This window comes from Glycine max, chromosome 8, assembly GCF_000004515.6.
Source record: "Glycine max cultivar Williams 82 chromosome 8, Glycine_max_v4.0, whole genome shotgun sequence".
NCBI lineage: Eukaryota > Viridiplantae > Streptophyta > Magnoliopsida > Fabales > Fabaceae > Glycine > Glycine max.
The window spans coordinates 24,248,110-24,269,923 of NC_038244.2; the positions used below are offsets into that span (position 1 = coordinate 24,248,110).

At 40.1% G+C, this 21,814-nt stretch overlaps 2 non-coding genes across 2 annotated transcripts; one reads left to right on the plus strand and one right to left on the minus strand.

The window, feature by feature from the left end:
- Positions 1–4,953: 4,953 nt before the first annotated feature.
- LOC113002431 (small nucleolar RNA R71) lies at positions 4,954–5,060 on the minus strand. The gene has a single exon (XR_003267993.1). It is a non-coding gene; the product is annotated as a small nucleolar RNA R71 (small nucleolar RNA).
- A 15,677-nt stretch (positions 5,061–20,737) lies between these two features.
- On the plus strand, positions 20,738–20,844 carry LOC113002519 (small nucleolar RNA R71). Its single transcript, XR_003268073.1, has one exon. It is a non-coding gene; the product is annotated as a small nucleolar RNA R71 (small nucleolar RNA).
- Positions 20,845–21,814: the final 970 nt, after the last annotated feature.

Genomic DNA, 21,814 nt, shown 5'->3' on the forward strand with positions numbered 1-21,814 from the left:
ATGCCAGCCATAAAAGAACACCTGCACCTACTCACTTGAAGCTGTCAAAGGATGAAGCTGGCACCAGTGTTGATCAAAGTCTGTACAGAAGCATGATTGGGAGCTTACTATATTTAACAGCTAGCAGACCTGACATCACCTATGCAGTAGGTGTTTGTGCAAGATATCAAGCCAATCCTAAGATAAGTCACTTGAATCAAGTAAAGAGAATCCTGAAATATGTAAATGGCACCAGTGACTATGGGATTATGTACTGTCATTGTTCAGATTCAATGCTGGTTGGGTATTGTGATGCTGATTGGGCTGGAAGTGCAGATGACAGAAAAAGCACTTCTGGTGGATGTTTCTATTTGGGGAACAATCTTATTTCATGGTTCAACAAGAAGCAAAACTGTGTGTCCCTATCTACTGCTGAAGCAGAGTATATTGCAGCAGGAAGCAGCTGTTCACAACTAGTTTGGATGAAGCAGATGCTGAAGGAGTACAATGTCGAACAAGATGTCATGACATTATACTGTGACAACCTGAGTGCTATTAATATTTCTAAAAATCCTGTGCAACACAGCAGAACCAAGCACATTGACATTAGACATCACTATATCAGAGAGCTTGTTGATGATAAAGTTATCACACTGGAGCATGTTGACACTGAGGAACAAATAGCAGATATTTTCACAAAGGCATTGGATGCAAATCAGTTTGAAAAACTGAGGGGCAAGCTGGGCATTTGTCTGCTAGAGGAATTATAGCAGCTACTGCTATCTGAACGTGCTCAAACGTCTCACTTAACATTAATAGCACGTTCACTACTAAGCCAAAACAAATTCGACCGTTGCTTCACACGTCCCTCTACATTCCTCATTCAAACTTATATTTTCGTGGTAATCTCGTTTTCAGCATTCCCCAACAGCTCTCAGAAATTTGCGAAACCATTCCAAACGCTCTGCTTTTCCATGGCTACCTCACCAAAAGAAACTTCAGCTCCTGGTTCACCCTCTGTACCATCATCCCCATCATCCACCAAAGCGCCATCAATCCAGGAACAACCTGAATTCCATATCCAACCCATACAGATGATTCCTGGTCAAGCCCCTGTTCCTGAAAAACTGGTTCCCAAACGACAACAGGGTGTGAAGATTTCTGAAAACCCTAGCCTTGCAACAAGTCCTAGGGAAGTAGACACAGAGATGGATAAGAAGATCCGCAGTATTGTGAGTAACATTCTGAAAAATGCCTCTGTTCCTGATGCTGATGAAGATGTTCCAACATCTTCCACCCCAAATGCTTCTGTGCCTGATGTTGAGAAAGATGTTCCAACATCTTCCGCCCCAAATGCCGAAGTCCTCTCTTCCTCCAGCAAAGAGAGATCAACAGATGAAGAGGATCAAGCCACAGAGGAGACCCCTGCACCAAGGGCACCAGAACCTGCTCCAGGTGACCTCATTGACCTAGAAGAAGTTGAATCTGATGAGGAACCCATTGCCAACAGGTTGGCACCTGGCATTGCAGAAAGGTTACAAAGCCGAAAGGGAAAAACCCCCATTAAGAGGTCTGGACGAATCAAGACTATGGCACAGAAGAAGAGCACTCCAATCACTCCTACCACATCCAGACGGAGCAAAGTTGCAATCCCTTCCAAGAAGAGGAAAGAAATTTCCTCATCTGATTCTGATGATGATGTCGAACTAGATGTTCCCGACATCAAGAGGGCCAAGACATCAGGGAAGAAGGTGCCTGGAAATGTCCCTGATGCACCATTGGACAACATCTCATTCCACTCCATTGGCAATGTTGAAAGGTGGAAATATGTATATCAACGCAGACTTGCTGTTGAAAGAGAACTGGGAAGAGACGCCTTGGATTGCAAGGAGATCATGGACCTCATCACGGCTGCTGGACTGCTGAAGACTGTCACCAAGTTGGGAGATTGCTATGAGAGTCTAGTCAGGGAATTCATTGTCAACATTCCCTCTGACATAACAAACAGAAAGAGTGATGAGTATCAAAGAGTGTTTGTCAGAGGAAAATGTGTTAGATTCTCCCCTGCTGTGATCAACAAATACCTGGGCAGACCAACAGATGGAGTGGTGGACATTACTGTTTCTGAGCATCAAATTGCCAAGGAAATCACTGCCAAACAAATCCAGCATTGGCCAAAGAAAGGGAAGCTGTCTGCAGGGAAGCTAAGTGTGAAATATGCAATCCTGCACAGGATTGGAGCTGCAAACTGGGTACCCACCAATCATACTTCCACTGTTGCCACAGGTTTGGGTAAATTTCTGTATGCTGTTGGAACCAAGTCCAAATTTAATTTTGGAAACTATATATTTGATCAAACTGTTAAGCATTCAGAATCCTTTGCTGTCAAATTACCCATTGCCTTCCCAACTGTATTGTGTGGCATTATGTTGAGTCAACATCCCAATATTTTAAACTACACTGACTCTGTGATGAAGAGAGAATCTCCTCTATCCCTGCATTACAAACTGTTTGAGGGGACACATGTCCCAGACATTGTCTCGACATCAGGGAAAGCTGCTGCTTCAGGTGCTATGTCCAAGGATGCTCTGATTGCTGAACTCAAGGACACATGCAAGGTGCTGGAAGCAACCATCAAAGCCACCACAGAGAAGAAGATGGAGCTGGAACGGCTGATCAAAAGGCTCTCAGAAAGTGGCATTGATGATGGAGAAGCAGCTGAGGAAGAAGAAGAAGCAGCTGAGGAAGAAGATGCTGCAGCAGAGGAAGAGGAAGATGCAGCAGAGGATACTGAATCAGATGATGATGATTCTGAAGCCACCCCATGACCATCAGACCTTTATTTTTGCTTTTTACTTTTACTAGCTAAAGGGGCATGTCCCTTTGAACAATTAATTACTATTGGTCTGTAATATTTGCACCTTAAGTTCATGCATTCTACTTTTGTCAAATTCTGTCTAAAAAGGGGGAGTAATAGTATTATATGCATGATTTTGTGTATGCAGTAGTAGTATTATGCATGACTTATGATTTAGAGAAGTAGGATACGATGTATGCATGATTCATGATTTTGAGGGGGAGTTGTATGTATATGATTTTGAGGGGGAGACTGCTGCTGCTGATGATGACTGATGTAAGCTACTAGTAGCTGATAGAAGATGCTGCAGTAAGAGCATGGAGACAGGGGGAGCAGAAGAAGAAAGCTGATGTCATGTGAGATGTCTTGACATCCTGGAAACGACTTGCAACTTGCAGAATTTCCGCTGTGCTTGATTACTCTGATAATGAAAGTTGCTGATCCCACTTGCATAACTGCTCGTACCTGCTCAGGAAGTGTCTAAGTATGTTTTAGACAAAATTTGCCAAAGGGGGAGATTGTTAGTGCTTAGCTTTACTAAGCTTTAAAAGATTGGCTAAGATTTTGTTAAAACATAAGCACTTAGACAATGAAGGAAAGCTGGAGTTGCTGCACATGATGTCCAACGTTATGTCAAAGAATAAGATCGGGCTGCACAATGCACAAGGCAAGATAAAGTGTCAAATGAAGAATTGAAGCTGCAGGATTCACGATGTCGGATACAATGTCCAGGACATCTTGCCTGAAAATACTGGAATTGCTAAAAGCATTGAAGTTGCAGGATCCACGATGTCGGATACAATGTCCAGGACATCCTGCCCGAAAATACTGGAGTTGCTAAAAGCATTGAAGTTGCAGGATCCACGATGTCGGATACGATGTCCAGGACATCTTGCCCGAAAATACTGGACATATAAATCTGTTATATCTTTAACAGATTATTGTGCAGTTAGCAAGAGATTAGATGATCTATCTTTAGGAACGAATTAAAAGATAATTAAAGTTCGAATTACAAACTAGAAGAGTTCGTTCAGGGATTAAAGATTAAAGATAAAAACTAAAAGATCAAACGTTATCTTTTAGTTCTTTAAGTGCAGATTTTCAGGAAGAATGATAGATCTCATCCAGCACAAGCTGTTGCAGCCCAGACCCACACACTGCTATAAAAACATGGAGGCTGCACGAGTTCTGTACCAAGTCCGGGATTGAAGAGTTGTTTTGTGAGTTTTGGGACTTGAGTGTTTTGTGAGCCACCTTGATGGTACCCTAACATCAAGTGTTGGACCTGAGTGTGTAGAGTTGATCTCTAGTGTGTAGAGTTGATCTCTTTTGTTCAGAGAGCAATCTCTGGAGTGTCCTTGATTTAATTGTAAACACGGGAGAGTGTTTGAGAGGGAGTGAGAGGGGTTCTCATATCTAAGAGTGGCTCTTAGGTAGAGGTCGCACGGGTAGTGGTTAGGTGAGAAGGTTGTAAATAGTGGCTGTTAGACCTTGAACTAACACTATTTTAGTGGATTTCCTCCCTGGCTTGGTAGCCCCCAGATGTAGGTGAGGTTGCACCGAACTGGGTTAACAATTCTCTTGTGTTATTTACTTGTTTAATCTGTTCATACACTCAGAGATAATCTGCATGTTCTGAAGCGTGATGTCGTGACATCCTGTACGACATCTGGCATTGGTATCAGAATTTCATTGAGCATTCTGATTCTGAGCATTCTGATTTTGCACATTCTGAGAACATGGCACAACCTCCACCTCGTGAGAGGACTCTAAGGGAAATGGCTGCACCTGATTTCACCTATGAAAGCTTGTGCATCCAATACCCTGATGAGGATGTCCCATATGTTCTTAAAATTGGACTAATTCATTTGCTTCCAAAGTTTCATGGCCTTGCAGGTGAAGACCCGCACAAACATTTGAAGGAATTTCATATTGTCTGCTCCACCATGAAACCCCCAGATGTCCAAGAGGATCACATATTTCTGAAGGCTTTTCCTCATTCATTAGAGGGAGTGGCAAAGGACTAGATGTATTACCTTGCTCCAAGGTCCATCACGAGCTGGGATGACCTTAAGAGAGTATTCTTAGAAAAAATTTTCCCTGCTTCCAGGACCACAGCCATCAGGAAGGATATCTCAGGTATTAGACAACTCAGTGGAGAGAGCCTGTATGAGTACTGGGAGAGATTTAAGAAACTATGTGCCAGTTGCCCCCACCATCAGATTTCAGAACAGCTTCTTCTCCAATATTTTTATGAAGGACTCAGTAATATGGAGAGAAGTATGATAGATGCTGCCAGTGGTGGAGCCCTTGGAGACATGACTCCTGCTAAAGCCAGAAATTTAATTGAGAAGATGGCCTCCAACTCCCAGCAGTTTAGTGCCAGAAATGATGCCATAGTCATTAGAGGAGTGCATGAGGTAGCTACAAACCCATCTGCATCATCTGAAACTAAGAAGCTTGAAGGCAAACTGGATGCGTTGGTCAACTTGGTAACCCAGCTGGCCTTGAATCAGAAATCTGTACCTGTCGCAAGGGTTTGTGGTTTGTGCTCCTCTGCTGACCACCATACAGACCTTTGCCCTTCCATGCAGCAACCTGGAGCAATTGAGCAGCCTGAAGCTTATGCTGCAAATATTTACAATAGACCTCCTCAACCTCAGCAGCAAAATCAACCACAGCAGAACAATTATGACCTTTCCAGCAACAGATACAACCCTGGATGGAGGAATCACCCTAACCTCAGATGGTCTAGCTCTCAGCAACAACAGCAACCTGCTCCTTCCTTCCAAAATGCTGCTGGCCCAAGCAGACCATACATTCCTCCACCAATCCAACAACAGCAACAACCCCAGAAACAGCCAACAGTTGAGGCCCCTCCACAACCTTCCCTCGAAGAACTTGTGAGGCAAATGACTATGCAGAACATGCAGTTTCAGCAAGAGACCAGAGCCTCCATTCAGAGCTTAACCAATCAGATGGGACAATTGGCTACCCAATTGAATCAACAACAGTCCCAGAATTCTGACAAGCTGCCTTCTCAAGCTGTCCAAAATCCCAAAAATGTCAGTGCCATTTCATTGAGGTCGGGAAAGCAGTGTCAAGGACCTCAACCCGTATCTTCTTCCTCATCTGCAAATGAACCTGCCAAACTTCACTCTATTCCAGAAAAAGGTGATGAAAAAAATTTACCTAACAATTTCTGTGCAGGTGAATCTTCTTCCACAGGTAATTCTGATTTGCAGAAGCAGCACATTCCCCCTCTTCCATTCCCTCCAAGAGCAGTTTCCAACAAAAAAATGGAAGAGGCAGAGAAAGAGATCTTGGAAACGTTTAGAAAGGTAGAGGTAAACATACCTCTGTTGGATGCAATAAAGCAAATTCCAAGATATGCCAAATTCTTGAAGGAGCTGTGCACTAATAAGCGGAAGCTTAAAGGAAGTGAACAAATTAGCATGGGCAGAAATGTCTCCGCATTGATTGGTAAATCTGTTCCTCAAATTCCTGAAAAATGCAAAGATCCAGGTACATTCAGCATACCTTATATCATAGGGAATAGTAAGTTTGACAATGCCATGCTAGATTTAGGAGCTTCTGTTAGTGTTATGCCTCTGTCTATTTTTAATTCTCTATCTCTAGGTCCCTTGCAGTCAACTGATGTGGTAATTCATTTAGCTAACAGAAGTGTTGCCTATCCTGTTGGTTTCATAGAAGATGTCTTAGTTAGAGTTGGTGAACTGATTTTCCCTGTTGATTTTTATATCTTGAATATGGAAGATGGATTTTCTCAAGGATCAGTTCCCATCATTCTAGGCAGACCCTTTATGAAAACTGCTAGAACTAAGATAGATGTTTATGCAGGCACACTGTCCATGGAGTTTGGTGATATAACTGTTCATTTTAATATTCTGGATGCTATGAAATACCCATCTGAAGATCTTTCTGTATTTCGTGCTGAAATAATTGACCATGTTGTTGATGAATACATGACTGATCTTTATTCTAATCTGCATGCCTCTCACTCTTCATGCATTGAGTCTGAAATTGTACTTGATCATATGTCTGAATTTGATGCTGAGAGTGAATCTGAGAGTGATATTGATTGCATGCCTGGTGGTGGTGTTTTACCTCTTGAGATTGATTTTATAGAGTCAGATAGGACTAACCATGTTTCAGGAAGTACACATACCTCTGACTTTCTTTATGAGGTCAAGGCTGAGAAACCATCTCCTTCTACCACTGTCCAGCCGACCACACCAGAATTGAAGCCTCTGCCATCAAATTTAAAATACGCTTACTTGGATGATAGCAAGAGTTTTCCAGTGATTATATCTGCCTCCCTTGCTGATGAGAAAGAGGAGAAGTTGTTGTCAGTTCTCAAGAAGCATAAGAAGGCTATAGGCTGGACCCTGGCGGACATTCCTGGTATTAGCCCATCCACATGTATGCATCGAATAAATTTAGAGGATGGAGCTAAACCAGTAAGACAGCCACAGAGAAGACTCAACCCGGTGATTCTTGATGTAGTGAAGAAGGAGATAACCAAGCTTTTGCAAGCTGGAATCATTTATCCTATCTCCGACAGCCAATGGGTGAGTCCCGTCCAGGTAGTCCCGAAAAAGATTGGCCTCACAGTGATCAGAAATGAGAATGGGGAGCTGATTCCTACTCGGGTGCAGAACAGTTGGAGAGTCTGCATTGACTATAGGAGGCTGAACCAGGTTACCAAAAAGGACCATTTTCCCCTGCCATTCATTGACCAGATGCTTGAACGCCTGGCAGGTAAATCCCACTACTGTTTCCTTGATGGTTTTTCTGGTTATATGCAAATTACTATTGCTCCTGAGGATCAGGAAAAGACCACATTCACCTGCCCCTTCGGCACTTTTGCTTATAGGAGGATGCCTTTCGGCCTGTGCAATGCCCCTGGTACCTTCCAGCGGTGCATGATTAGTATTTTCAGTGATTTTTTTAGAAAATTGCATAGAGGTGTTTATGGATGATTTCACTGTATATGGATCCTCTTTTGATGGTTGTTTGAATAGTTTGGAAAAAGTTTTGAATAGATGCATTGAAACTAACCTTGTTCTAAATTTTGAAAAATGTCATTTTATGGTTGAGCAAGGTATAGTTTTAGGCCACATTATTTCCAATAAGGGTATTGAAGTAGATCCTGCAAAAATTTCTGTTATTTCACAATTGCCTTACGCCTCTTGTGTGCGAGAGGTGCGATCTTTTCTTGGTCATGCAGGATTCTACAGGCGCTTTATAAGGGATTTTAGCAAAGTAGCCCTTCCACTGTCCAACTTGTTGCAAAAGGAGGTGGAGTTTGACTTTAATGACAGATGCAAAGAGGCTTTTGATTGCCTCAAAAGAGCGTTGACTACCACCCCCATCATCCAGGCACCTGATTGGACAGCCCCTTTTGAGCTTATGTGTGATGCATCAAATTATGCATTGGGGGCTGTCCTTGCTCAGAAAATTGATAAATTGCCCAGGGTGATATATTATGCTTCTAGGACTTTAGATGCTGCCCAAGCAAATTATACTACTACTGAGAAAGAGCTTCTAGCCATAGTTTTTGCTCTTGAAAAATTTCGATCTTATTTGCTTGGTACTCGCATTATTGTTTATACTGACCATGCAGCTCTAAAGTACTTGTTGAAGAAGGCTGATTCTAAGCCTAGGTTGATCCGATGGATGCTCTGGCTCCAAGAGTTTGACTTGGAGATCCGTGATAGGAGCGGAACACAAAATCTAGTTGCTGATCATTTGAGTCGGATTGAACGTGTCTCTGATGCAGATTCACCTATTCGGGATGATTTCCCGGATGATCATTTGTATATATTGTATAGTATTTCTGACTCTCTTTCTACTCCCTGGTTTGCTAACATTGTCAATTATTTAGTTGCCTCTGTTTTTCCTCCCTTAGCATCTAAGGCCCAAAAAGATAAGATTAAAAGTGATGCTAAGCATTTTATTTGGGATGACCCCTACTTGTGGAAATTGTGCAGTGATCAGGTCATTAGAAAGTGCATTCCAGATCATGAGACTGACTCAGTCCTGCAGTTCTGTCATTCTTCCGCACCGGGAGGTCATCTGGGTGTTCAAAGGACAGCTCGCAAAGTGCTTGATTGTGGTTTTTATTGGCCCACCATCTTTAAAGATGCGTGGAAGATCTGCAGCACTTGTGAGCAGTGTCAGAGAGCAGGAAATACACTTACATGGCGACAACAAATGCCTCAGCAACCTATGCTATTCTGTGAGGTGTTTGATGTCTGGGGTATAGATTTCATGGGTCCTTTACCTGTCTCTTTTGGTTATGTTTATATTCTCCTTGCAGTTGATTATGTTTCAAAATGGGTGGAAGCCAAGCCCACTAGAACTAATGATGCTAAAGTTGTCGCAGACTTTGTCAGGTCTAAATTATTTTGCAGGTTTGGAGTACCTAAAGCAATTGTTAGTAATCAAGGAACCCATTTTTGCAACAGGACAATGCATGCCCTGCTTAAAAAGTACGGGGTGGTACACAGAGTATCCACGCCATACCACCCCCAGACTAATGGACAGGCAGAAATTTCTAACAGGGAAATCAAGAGAATTCTAGAGAAGATTGTGCAGCCAAGCAGGAAAGATTGGAGTACTAGGCTTGATGATGCTCTCTGGGCACATCGGACTGCCTACAAAGCACCCATAGGAATGTCTCCTTATCGGGTTGTCTTTGGAAAGGCATGTCATCTTCCAGTGGAAATTGAGCACAAAGCATACTGGGCAGTGAAGACTTGCAACTTCTCTATGGATCAAGCTGGCGAGGAAAGGAAGTTGCAACTGAGTGAGTTAGATGAAATCCACCTAGAAGCCTACGAGAATGCCAAGTTCTACAAAGAAAAGACCAAGAAGTTCCATGATAGCATGATAGTTAAAAAAGACTTCGTGGTTGGGCAAAAAGTGTTATTGTATAATTCTAGGCTTGGACTCATGAGTGGTAAGTTGAGGTCTAAGTGGATTGGTCCTTTTGTTGTTACTAATGTTTTTCCTTATGGTACAGTTGAGATCAAAAGCGACTCCACAAACAAGAGCTTCAAGGTCAACGGACATCGACTTAAGCCATTCCTCACGAACCCTTCTTTAGTGGACGTAGTGGTGGAAGAGACTTCCTTACTCCACCCTACTCTTCCTCCACCATGACTTAGGGAGTTTTTCTTTTCCTATCTCCTTCTTTGCTTTTATTACACTTGTCCGATTCTCTTTGATGATTTAATTGTTTTTAATCTTTTAATTGTGCTACATTGAGGACAATGTGTTGTTTAAGTATGGGGGGGAGTGTTCTTTGGTTTTGCTAGTTTTGTTGGTTTTGTTAATTTGTTAGTTGTGTTAATTTGTTAATGTTGTTAGTTTCGTCGGATTTTCAGTTTAATATTTTGGGTCAATTTCATGTGCACGTACGACTTTGCATGTTTTTCTTTGAATTATAGGATATGTTCAAGAAATGGGTAATTGTTTTGAAAATAAAAGTTCTTGACATTTTGTGACTTGAAATCCTTGATTCTTCTCTACATGTCATGATAGTTTTGAAAGCTCAATTTGAAAGTGATGATTTTACCTTTGTGAGAATTTGAGCCATCCATCATTATAATCATTTGGTGTGTTTTGCCCCATTGATTGCTTGCACAATAGCCTTGCCTTGATTCTTGTTGATGCGTCCTAATTCACATGCATATTTGGAAATGAGTAAGGCAATTTTGTTCTTATAAGCTTCTAGCCAAATGGACTTACCTTGAATTAATTCCTTTGATAGCCCTTTTGAGCCTTGTTTCCCTTTCCTTGTTTTGAAGCTCACTACAAGCCTTAAGTGAAAAACCATGATATTACCATATCCTTAAGGAATTTTGGAGCTTTGGAATTGTTTTGGGAATAAGTGTGGGGGGTTTTTGTTTCATTGGACAACTTGTTTTGTTGGCTATGCTTCATGATGTATTTTGGGCCATACTTGATGTACATTGTATATTGGTTAAATGTTGGACATGCTGAATGAAATGTTGTTTCTCAAAGGCCAAAGAGTAAAAAAAAAAAAAAAAAAAAATTCGAAAAAAAATTCGAAAAAAAAAAGAAAGAAAGAAAAAGAAAAGCAATAAAGTTGAGTGAATAAGATCTTAAATGGCACAAGAATGATGAAACTCTTGGTTCTACTCTTCATGTTTAATTTTTATCTTTACTTCTTTATATTTTCTTATTTTTTTTAATATGCACTTATTCCCCTTTGCTCCTCTATTCCTTTGGGATTTAGCCACTTATTCCATATTTCTCCATACCTTGTCCTTGGCCCCATTACAACCTTAAAAGACCTTTTGATCCTCATGTGCTTGTGTTTATGGGTTGATTGTCAATTTTAGAATCTTGCCAAGTTTATGTGGTGTTTGCTTTCATGGGCGCTTTGAGGGTAAATAGTAGCCTAGACACTTGAGAGATAGAGTGTATATCTTGTGAGGCTTTATCACTTTTCATTCTTGAGCTGATTAACTATTTTGCCATGATTGGGTTGCTTGGATGATTTTCATGAATGTCTTGACTTTTTGGATCTCCTTATGTTAGATGTTACCCATTCCTTTCATTCCTTGATGTTCATTGAGAAATATGTGAATGTTTTTGTTTGTCTCCCTTTCATATCCTTGGATTTTGTTCTTTGTTTCATTTTGCCCAGGAGTGCAAAAGGCTAAGTATGGGGGGTTTTGATGTGCCATCATTTTCTTCTATTTCCTAAACCCTTTTTGCACCATTTTAATTATTGATTGGTCTTAATTGTCAATTAATTAGGCAGTTTTATTATTTGGGCTCATTTAGCTAATTTGATGTTTTTAATCTAATTTCAGGAATTAATGAAACATTGGGCTTAATCCGGATTTTGGTTGTGGACTTGAAGAGGGCAAATAAAGAAGCGCTTACCTTAGTTAATTTCTAATTAGGAAATTTCGCAATTTTATTTTATGTTGTTCAGTGTTTATTTCGTTTTGGGCCAGAGTATTGTAATAGGGCCCAGTGACTTTGAGTGACTCTTTTTAAATAGTTGCCTTGGGATTCGTGTAGGGCATTCTATTCTGTTATGCTATTCATTATTCAGAGCTTGGTTTTAGGGTTTTCGTTTTTCTGTTTTGACGTTTCTGAGTTCGTAATGCAATTTTACGTTTTCTGCTTCTAATTACAATTTCGTTCTTGTTTCTTCTTCTACTCTCATTTACGTTTCTGTTCCATTTTACATTTCTGTTTGTTTACGTTTCTGTTCATTTACGTTTCCGTTCATTTACGTTTCTGCTTCATGTTTCAATTGCGTTCTCTGTTTGAATCCATGGAAGGCTAGATTTTCTGGTGTTGTTTCCTTTTGAGGACGAAGCCCAACTCTCTTTGAGGTTTCGTTTGTAATGTGGTTTCCTGACAGTTTTCCCTTCACCAGTTATCCCAATTTCGTGAATATTAATCAGTGCACGCTTTGTGTTCGATTAATTGCCTCTGAGCCTAACTTGCGTTCATGCTTAATGGACGAAGGGCTAACTGGTGTATGTGGTGCCTAATCACGTATTGAAAACCCTAAGTTGATTTTCGCTTAGTAAATTGAAATAGGGTTGGATTAAGTGGTTGACTGTTAGGGACGAATTCTCCATAACCCAGGATAAGAGAGTGGCTTCTGAATCAGAGGAAACAACCCGTTTTTAATATTAGTAGTTTCGTATTCCATTTTATTTGTCTGCTCTTTAATTACCAAACAACCAAACCCCCCCCCCCCCATCGTTACTGTTACTGCAAGTATATTATGAACATTTGGCTTGTCACTGCTCATTGGGAAACGACCTAGGATCACTTCCTAGTTACTGCATTTTCATGTTTATTTGATTCGTGTACGGCCTCGATCAGTCGCTTAAAGACCTCTCTCATTCACGCTCGTCAGTCCAAAAGCAAGGTTCTATATACCAAATTGAAGGAAATTTAGTATAGATTTCAGAAACAAGGTTAATGACAACATTCAGAGTGAAATACCCCTGTTAAAACATAAAGGGCTGAAGGGTGTTTTGGATTCTACTAAAAGGAGACATCATTTTAAAATTTAGATCACCCCAATTGGATCAGGGTTCAGTGAAGGTCATGAAAATATCATCAATGTTATAAAAAGATAACTTTTACAATGTCTCATTCTCAAGGGTTTTTCAAAGGAAGTGTAAAAACACCCTATTACAGTACCTAAAACACAAGAGACACTAAGAGAAACTCAAATTAACTAAGAGAAAGGTTTAAAAGTCAAGATTACCTTAGAGAAGCTTTGAAATGGAGGATTGGGGGAATTTTCTCCACCGAATCCTTGAGGAGTATTCTGCTCCAATTAAAATGTTCCTCTTGGTGTGGGGGTTTGGCGGCAAGCAACAGCGGCTCGTGGCGGCCACCGATGGTCGTGGGTGGTGGAAAAGGAGGTGTTAGGGTTTGGGTGGCGTTAGGAGAGGAAGAGAGAGCGAAAATCGTGTTTTTCACGCTGAAGAACATATTTATAATCTATAGATATCGCTTAGCAAGCTCGTCTTGCTAAGCGGAAGTCCACATTTCATGCTTAGCGCAACTCCCTCTACACTAGGTCTCGCTCAGCGGGCCAATTCTCGCTCAACGCAATTCCCTCTCGGGTTGGAATTGCACTTAGCGCTCCCTTCTCACTTAGCGAGACATCAAAAGTTGTTCTTTTCAAAATCCCAACGGTCAGACTATGTAGAAATATCTTAGGAAGCCCCAGACAAAATGTGAAGATGATCCAACGGTTAACAAATTCGGGATTGCGATTTTACTGAAATAGGTTTAGGCAAAATTTGAAATATTATAATTTCAACTTAGCTCAACAAAACTCCACATAACTCAACATCCACATCAATAAATTTACACATGACTAATCAATCCATACATCAACTCATTCAAGTCAATCATATAGTCAAATAACACGATAAATACAATTAAACATCAATTTATAACTAGTAATATTTCAAGGTGTTACAGTTATTGTTGTCTAAAAGGAGGAGCTTGGCATTTGCTGGTGGAGGGTTGAAGTTGTTGTTGTCTGAATGGCTGTTGTTGTGGACCAGGACCATACCTCAATTTCAGATGATATCTCCAACCAAGATTATAAGTGTTGGAGAAAGGATTATATTGTTGTTGTTGAGGTCTGTATAGTTGTCTAAGTTGCATGGCAGAAACATCAACAACTTGTTCTGTTTCCTAGAGTGTTGAACATGCATTTGTTGGATGATTAGGAGCACAACATATACAATAGAACCTTGGTTGTTTGGCTGGCATCACATTTTGATGTTGACCAATGAATAGCTGCTTCACAAGGGATGTCAACTCTGTAAGTTTATTCTCCAGCCTCTGATTATCAGCAAGCATAGAAACAAAAACTTCACTTGCAGCAGCTCTGGAAGGTGTAATAACTCTAGTACCAAATTGTTGGTAATTTGTTGCCATGTTGGAAATCAATTTTTTGGTAGCAACAACAGTTTTGTCCATTAAAGCACCTCCACTAGCTGTATCAATCATACTTCTGTCCATTAACATTAGCCCTTCAAAAAAATATTGGATCAATCATTGTTCACTGATTTGATGGTGAGGACATGTAACACACAACTTGTTGAATCCCTCCTAGTACTCGTATAATGTCTCTCCAGGTTGCTGCCTTATGCCATAAATTTCTTTCTGGATGGATGTTGTTCTAGATGCAAGAAAGAATTTCTCTAAGAATCTTTTCTTCATATCTGTCCAGGTGTTGATAGTATTTGGTTGGAGGTACAACCAGTTCTTAGCCACACAATTCAAAGAGAATGAAAATGCCTTCATCTTCACATAATCTTCATGAATGTCATGTGGTCGCATGGTGGAACACACTACATGAAACTCCTTCAGATGCTTGTGTGGATCTTCACCTGTAAGACCATGAAACTTTGGCAGCAAATGGATTAGTCCAGACTTTAGCTCATAACTAACCTCAGTCTCAGGATATTGAATACACCAAGGCTGATACACAACATCTGGTGTAGCCAATTCCTTAAGAGTTCGATTGTTATCAGCTATTATATCAACGCTATTTTTTTCAGAATCAAAAGCAATAAAAATAGGCTCAAAAGTAGAATAAAAAATAGAGTCAACAATGAATTTAACTACACTATCTTGCACAACTACACTTCTATTCCTATTACTTCTACTCAACCTATGAATGTCTTATCTATCTCAGGATCATATGGATGCAAGTCACCTGATTTTGACCTAGTCATACAAAGATAAGCTCATTAGTGACAGAATAGACAGAAATAACAAACAACTACCTTACACAGAACATTATTCATAGTATATGCTAAAATGCTACAAAAAATGGAAAATTGCCTCAATTTTTTTTAAAAAAAATTCCAAAACACCATAGTAAATGTTTAAAAATCATTTTTGATTTTTGGTAATTTTTTGGTGATTTTTAAAAATCATGAAAAAAAGAAAAAAATTCCAAAAGTGGTCCAGATTAATGAATTTGGCAAAAATGACCCCTAGTGCCCATGTTTGTCTCTTACAGGGACACCTTGACGTATGAACTTTTTCTATATTCTGGCAAAGTTTCAGCCGATTCTGAGATAGTTACATGTGAAATAACCAAATTGCCTCTATCGCTAAAACTCCTATTTAGAGGAAGAATTTGCCAATTTTTACCCAAACCTAACCCTACAAGGGTTGTTTTACTCATAATAGGGGATAAAATTTGGAAAACAAGTTGCACATCCAAAATCTACAGGATAGTTCACTTCTACGACACACAATGCACTTCACTAAGCACAACACTACTCCTATACACTACTACTCTATTTTACTTTACTACTCCTCTGTTTTACTACTACTATGTTTTGCTGCTAACACTTATTCTATATAACAAAATTAACAAGACCAATGCAATATGTCAAACAATTAGTGTGTGAAGAATGATAATGTAGAATGCACAAAATGCAGAACCTACTATAGAATGCAGAACATACAAAAATGTGTATTATTTTTTTCTTTTTCCAATAGACAGATGCAAACCCATACTACTATACTAATGTCAGTTATGAGTGAATCAAGGTTGGCACACAATGAATCATATCCCCGGCAATGGCGCCAATTTTTTATAATGACTGCCGAATCGTTCCAAAAACAAATAAAACTAGGAGATTCTGCAATATTGGATTAACCTAGGTCAACTCATAGATATGATTCAATTTGGTTCCTACATTCATTGACTTATAAATAGCAAGGGGGGATTTCATTGAATAGTTTGTAGGCGATTGTGAAGGAATGTAAAAACACAAAAACAAAGATGAAGAAATAGAACTAAACAAAAATAGAATACAAATCATGTTTAATAGAATCAATCCATAACCTAATCCGTTTTCAATCCTAAGTATAATCATAATCATGAAAATCAAAAATAGGATTGAAGAAAAAGATGAACATTCACAAAGATTAGAAATACTAAACCAAAACTCAAATTCAATCTTGCTTGAAGTGGATCCTTGGATTGATTAAGTGTTTAGCCTTCCATGATCATCACCAATGGAAAAGCCATGGAATTTTGTGCAAGAAAATGGAACAATAGAAGTGAAAAGAGGAAGAAGAACAAAGGACAATTGAGAGAAAAAGAGAGAAAAGAGTTTGATCCTAAAGCTTGCACAACAAGTAACTAATTCTATTTTTTTACAAAATGAAGTAACTAACTTCCACTAATATATAGAGTGACAACTTATACGGAAGGGACGGGTGATCGAGGCCGTACCCGAATCAAATAAACATGAAAATGCAGTAACTAGGAAGTGATCCTAGGTCGTTTCCCAACGAGCAGTGACAAACCAAATGTTCATAATATACTTGCAGTAACAGTAACGATTGGGGGGGGGGGGTTGTTTGTTTTGTGATTAAAGAGCAGAACAAGTAAACTGGAATACGAAACTACTAATCTTAAAAACAGGTTGTTTCCTCTGATTCAGAAGCCATTCTCTTATCCTGGGTTATGGAGAATTTGTCCCTAACAGTCAACCACTTAATCCAACCCTATTTCAATTTACTAAGCGAAAATCAACTTAGGGTTTTCAATACGTGATTAGGCACCACATACACCAGTTAGCCCGTCGTCCATTAAGCATGAACGCAAGTTAGGCTCAGAGGCAATTAATCGAACACTAAGCGTGCACTGATTAATATTCACGAATTTGGGATAACTGGTGAAGGGAAAACTGCCAGGAAACCACATTACAAGCGAAACCTCAAAGAGAGTTGGGCTTCGTCCTCAAAAGGAAACAACACCAGAAAATCTAGCCTTCCATGGATTCAAACAGAAAACGCAAATGAAACATGAAGCAGAAATGTAAATGAACAGAAATGTAAATGAAACAGAAACGTAAATAAACAGAAATGTAAATGAAACAGAAACGTAAATAAGTGTAATCAATAATGCGGGTACCAAGCAAATAAGATCGAAATTTTTCAAGAGCAAAAACTATGGCTAGAAGCTCTTTCTCAGTAGTAGTATAATTCGCTTGGGCAGCATCTAAAGTCCTAGAAGCATAATATATCACCCTGGGCAATTTATCAATTTTCTGAGCAAGGACAGTCCCCAATGCATAATTTGATGCATCAAACATAAGCTCAAAAGGGGTTGTCCAATCGGGTGCTTGGATGATGGGGGTGGTAGTCAGCGCTCTTTTGAGGCAATCAAAAGCCTCTTTGCATCTGTCATTAAAGTCAAACTCCACCTCCTTTTGCAACAAGTTGGACAGTGGAAGGGCTACTTTGCTAAAATCCCTTATAAAGCACTTGTAGAATCCTGCATGACCAAGAAAAGATCGCACCTCTCGCACACAAGAGGGGTAAGGCAATTGTGAAATAACAGAAATTTTTGCAGGATCTACTTCAATACCCTTATTGGAAATAATGTGGCCTAAAACTATACCTTGCTCAACCATAAAATGACATTTTTCAAAATTTAGAACAAGGTTAGTTTCAATGCATCTATTCAAAACTTTTTCCAAACTATTCAAACAACCATCAAAAGAGGATCCATATACAGTGAAATCATCCATAAACACCTCTATGCAATTTTCTAAAAAATCACTGAAAATACTAATCATGCACCGCTGGAAGGTACCAGGGGACTTGCACAGGCCGAAAGGCATCCTCCTATAAGCAAAAGTGCCGAAGGGGCAGGTGAATGTGGTCTTTTCCTGATCCTCAGGGGCAATAGTAATTTGCATATAACCAGAAAAACCATCAAGGAAACAGTAGTGGGATTTACCTACCAGGCGTTCAAGCATCTGGTCAATGAATGGCAGGGGAAAATGGTCCTTTTTGGTAACCTGGTTCAGCCTCCTATAGTCAATGCAGACTCTCCAACTGTTCTGCACCCGAGTAGGAATCAGCTCCCCCTTCTCATTTTTTATCACTGTGAGGCCGATCTTCTTCAGGACTACCTGGACGAAACTCACCCATTGGCTGTCAGAGATAGGATAAATGATTCCAGCTTGCAAAAGCTTGGTTATCTCCTTCTTCACTACATCAAGAATCACCGGGTTGAGTTTTCTTTGTGGCTGTCTTACTGGTTTAGCTCCATCCTCTAAATTTATTCGATGCATACATGTGGATGGGCTAATACCAGGAATGTCCACCAAGGTCCAGCCTATAGCCTTCTTATGCTTCTTGAGAACTGACAACAACTTCTCCTCTTGCTCATCAGCAAGGGAGGCAGATATAATCACTGGAAAACTCTTGCTATCATCCAAGTAAGCGTATTTTAAATTTGATGGCAGAGGCTTCAATTCTGGTGTGGTCGGCTGGACAGTGGTAGAAGGAGATGGTTTCTCAGCCTTTACCTCATAAAGAAAGTCAGAGGTATGTGTACTTCCTGAAACATGGTTAGTCCTATCTGACTCTATAAAATCAATCTCAAGAGGTAAAACACCACCACCAGACATGCAATCAATATCACTCTCAGATTCACTCTCTTATTCACTTTCAGCATCAAATTCAGACATATGATCAAGTACAATTTCAGACTCAATGCATGAAGAGTGAGAGGCATGAAGATTAGAATAAAGATCAGTCATGTATTCATCAACAACATGGTCAATTATTTCAGCACGAAATACAGAAAGATCTTCAGATGGGTATTTCATAGCATCCAGAATATTAAAATGAACAGTTATATCACCAAACTCCATGGATAATGTGCCTGCATAAACATCTATCTTAGTTCTAGCAGTTTTCATAAAGGGTCTGCCTAGAATGATGGGAACTGATCCTTGAGAAAATCCATCTTCCATATTCAAAATATAAAAATCAACAGGGAAAATCAGTTCACCAACTCTAACTAAGACATCTTCTATGAAACCAACAGGGTAGGCAACACTTCTATTAGCTAAATGAATTACCACATCAGTTGATTGCAAGGGACCTAGAGATAGAGAATTAAAAATAGACAGAGGCATAACACTAACAGAGGCTCCTAAATCTAGCATGGCATTGTCAAACTTACTATTCCCTATAATACAAGGTATGCTGAATGTACCTGGATCTTTGCATTTTTCAGGAATTTGAGGAACAGATTTACCAATCAATGCGGAGACATTTCTGCCCATGCTAATTCGTTCACTTCCTTTAAGCTTCCGCTTATTAGTGCACAGCTCCTTCAAGAATTTAGCATATCTTGGAATTTGCTTTATTGCATCCAACAGAGGTATGTTTACCTCTATTTTTCTAAACGCTTCCAAGATCTCTTTCTCTGCCTCTTCCATTTTTTTGTTGGAAACTGCTCTTGGAGGGAATGGAAGAGGGGGAATGTGCTGCTTCTGCAAATCAGAATTACTTGTGGAAGAAGATTCACCTGCACAGAAATTGTTAGGTAAATTTTTGTCATCACCTTTTTCTGGAGTAGAGTGAAGTTTGGCAGGTTCATTTGTAGATGAGGAAGGTGTTATGGGTTGAGGTCCTTGACACTGCTTTCCCGACCTCAATGAAATGGCACTGACATTTTTGGGATTTTGGACAGCTTGAGAAGGCAGCTTGTCAGAATTCTGGGACTGTTGTTGATTCAATTGGGTAGCCAATTGTCCCATCTGATTGGTTAAGCTCTGAATGGAGGCTCTGGTCTCTTGCTGAAACTGCATGTTCTGCATAGTCATTTGCCTCACAAGTTCTTCGAGGGAAGGTTGTGGAGGGGCCTCAACTGTTGGCTGTTTCTGGGGTTGTTGCTGTTGTTGGATTGGTGGAGGAATGTATGGTTTGCTTGTGCCAGCAGCATTTTGGAAGGAAGGAGCAAGCTGCTATTGTTGTTGCTGAAGGCTGGACCATCTGAGGTTAGGGTGATTCCTCCATCCAGGGTTGTATCTGTTGCTGGAGAAGTCATAATTGTTCTGCTGTGGTTGATTTTGCTGCTGAGGTTGAGGAGGTCTATTGTAAATATTTGCAGCATAAGCTTCAGGCTACTCAATTGCTCCAGGTTGCTGCATGGAAGGGCAAAGGTCTGTATGGTGGTCAGCAGATGAGCACAAACCACAAACCCTTGCAACAGGTACAGATTTCTGATTCAAGGCCAGCTGGGTTACCAAGTTAACCAATGCATCCAGTTTGCCTTCAAGCTTCTTAGTTTCAGATGATGCATATGGGTTTGTAGCTACCTCATGCACTCCTCTAATGACTATGGCATCATTTCTAGCGCTAAACTGTTGGGAGTTGGAAGCCATCTTCTCAATTAAATTTCTGGCTTCAGCAAGAGTCATGTCTCCAAGGGCTCCACCACTGGCAGCATCTATCATACTTCTCTCCATATTACTGAGTCCTTCATAAAAATAATGGAGAAGAAGCTGCTCCGAAATCTGATGGTGAGGGCAACTGGCACATAGTTTTTTAAATCGCTCCCAGTACTCATACAGGCTCTCTCCACTGAGTTATCTAATACCTGAGATATCTTTCCTGATGGTTGTGGTCCTGGAAGCAGGGAAAATTTTTTCTAAGAATACTCTCTTAAGGTCATCCCAGCTCGTGATGGACCTTGGAGCAAGGTAATACAGCCAGTCCTTTGCCACTCCCTCTAATGAATGAGGAAAAGCCTTCAGCAATATGTGATCCTCTTGGACATCTGGGGGTTTCATGGTCGAGCAGACAATATGAAATTCCTTCAAATGTTTGTGCGGGTCTTCACCTGCAAGCCCATGAAGCTTTGGAAGCAAATGAATCAGTCCAGTTTTAAGAACATATGGGAGATCCTCGTCAGGGTATTGGATGCACAAGCTTTCGTAGGTGAAATCAGGTGCAGCCATTTCCCTTAGAGTCCTCTCACGGGTTGGAGGTTGTGCCATGTTCTCAGAATGTGCAAAATCAGAATGCTCAGAATCAGAATGCTCAAAATTATAATGCTCCAAATCAGGATGTTCAAAATCACCAATAACAGAATGCACAGATTCACCAGTAATGGAATGCTCAGGATGATCAAAAGGTATAAAATGATGCCTAACTAATCTATGAAATGTCCTATCTATCTCAGGGTCAAAGGGTTGTAAGTCAGATGGATTGCCTCTAGTCATACACTACATTCAGCATGCACTAGTTGCCTTGTCATGTAAATAAAGGTGCAGGTTTGAACTACAGCTACCCTCAAATGATATCCAAATGACTTGAAATTTTGTAAGCAACCTTATAAAATGATGAGAAGATAGCACAAAAAATTTCAGACAAAAATTCAAAGTCTAACTATGAAAGCTAAAATTGGTAGGTTAAGAAAAATAAGTGAATAAAACTTGAAAAATAAAAAACTTTTGACAGAATCGCTTTTTTTGGACGATGGAGACCTCAGCCGGCCTATGGCCGATGGCCATGGTGTAGGAAATTTTTTTCTACCCCAAATGCATATATAATAATTGCGATTCTGATAACCGGAGCAAAAGTTATGGC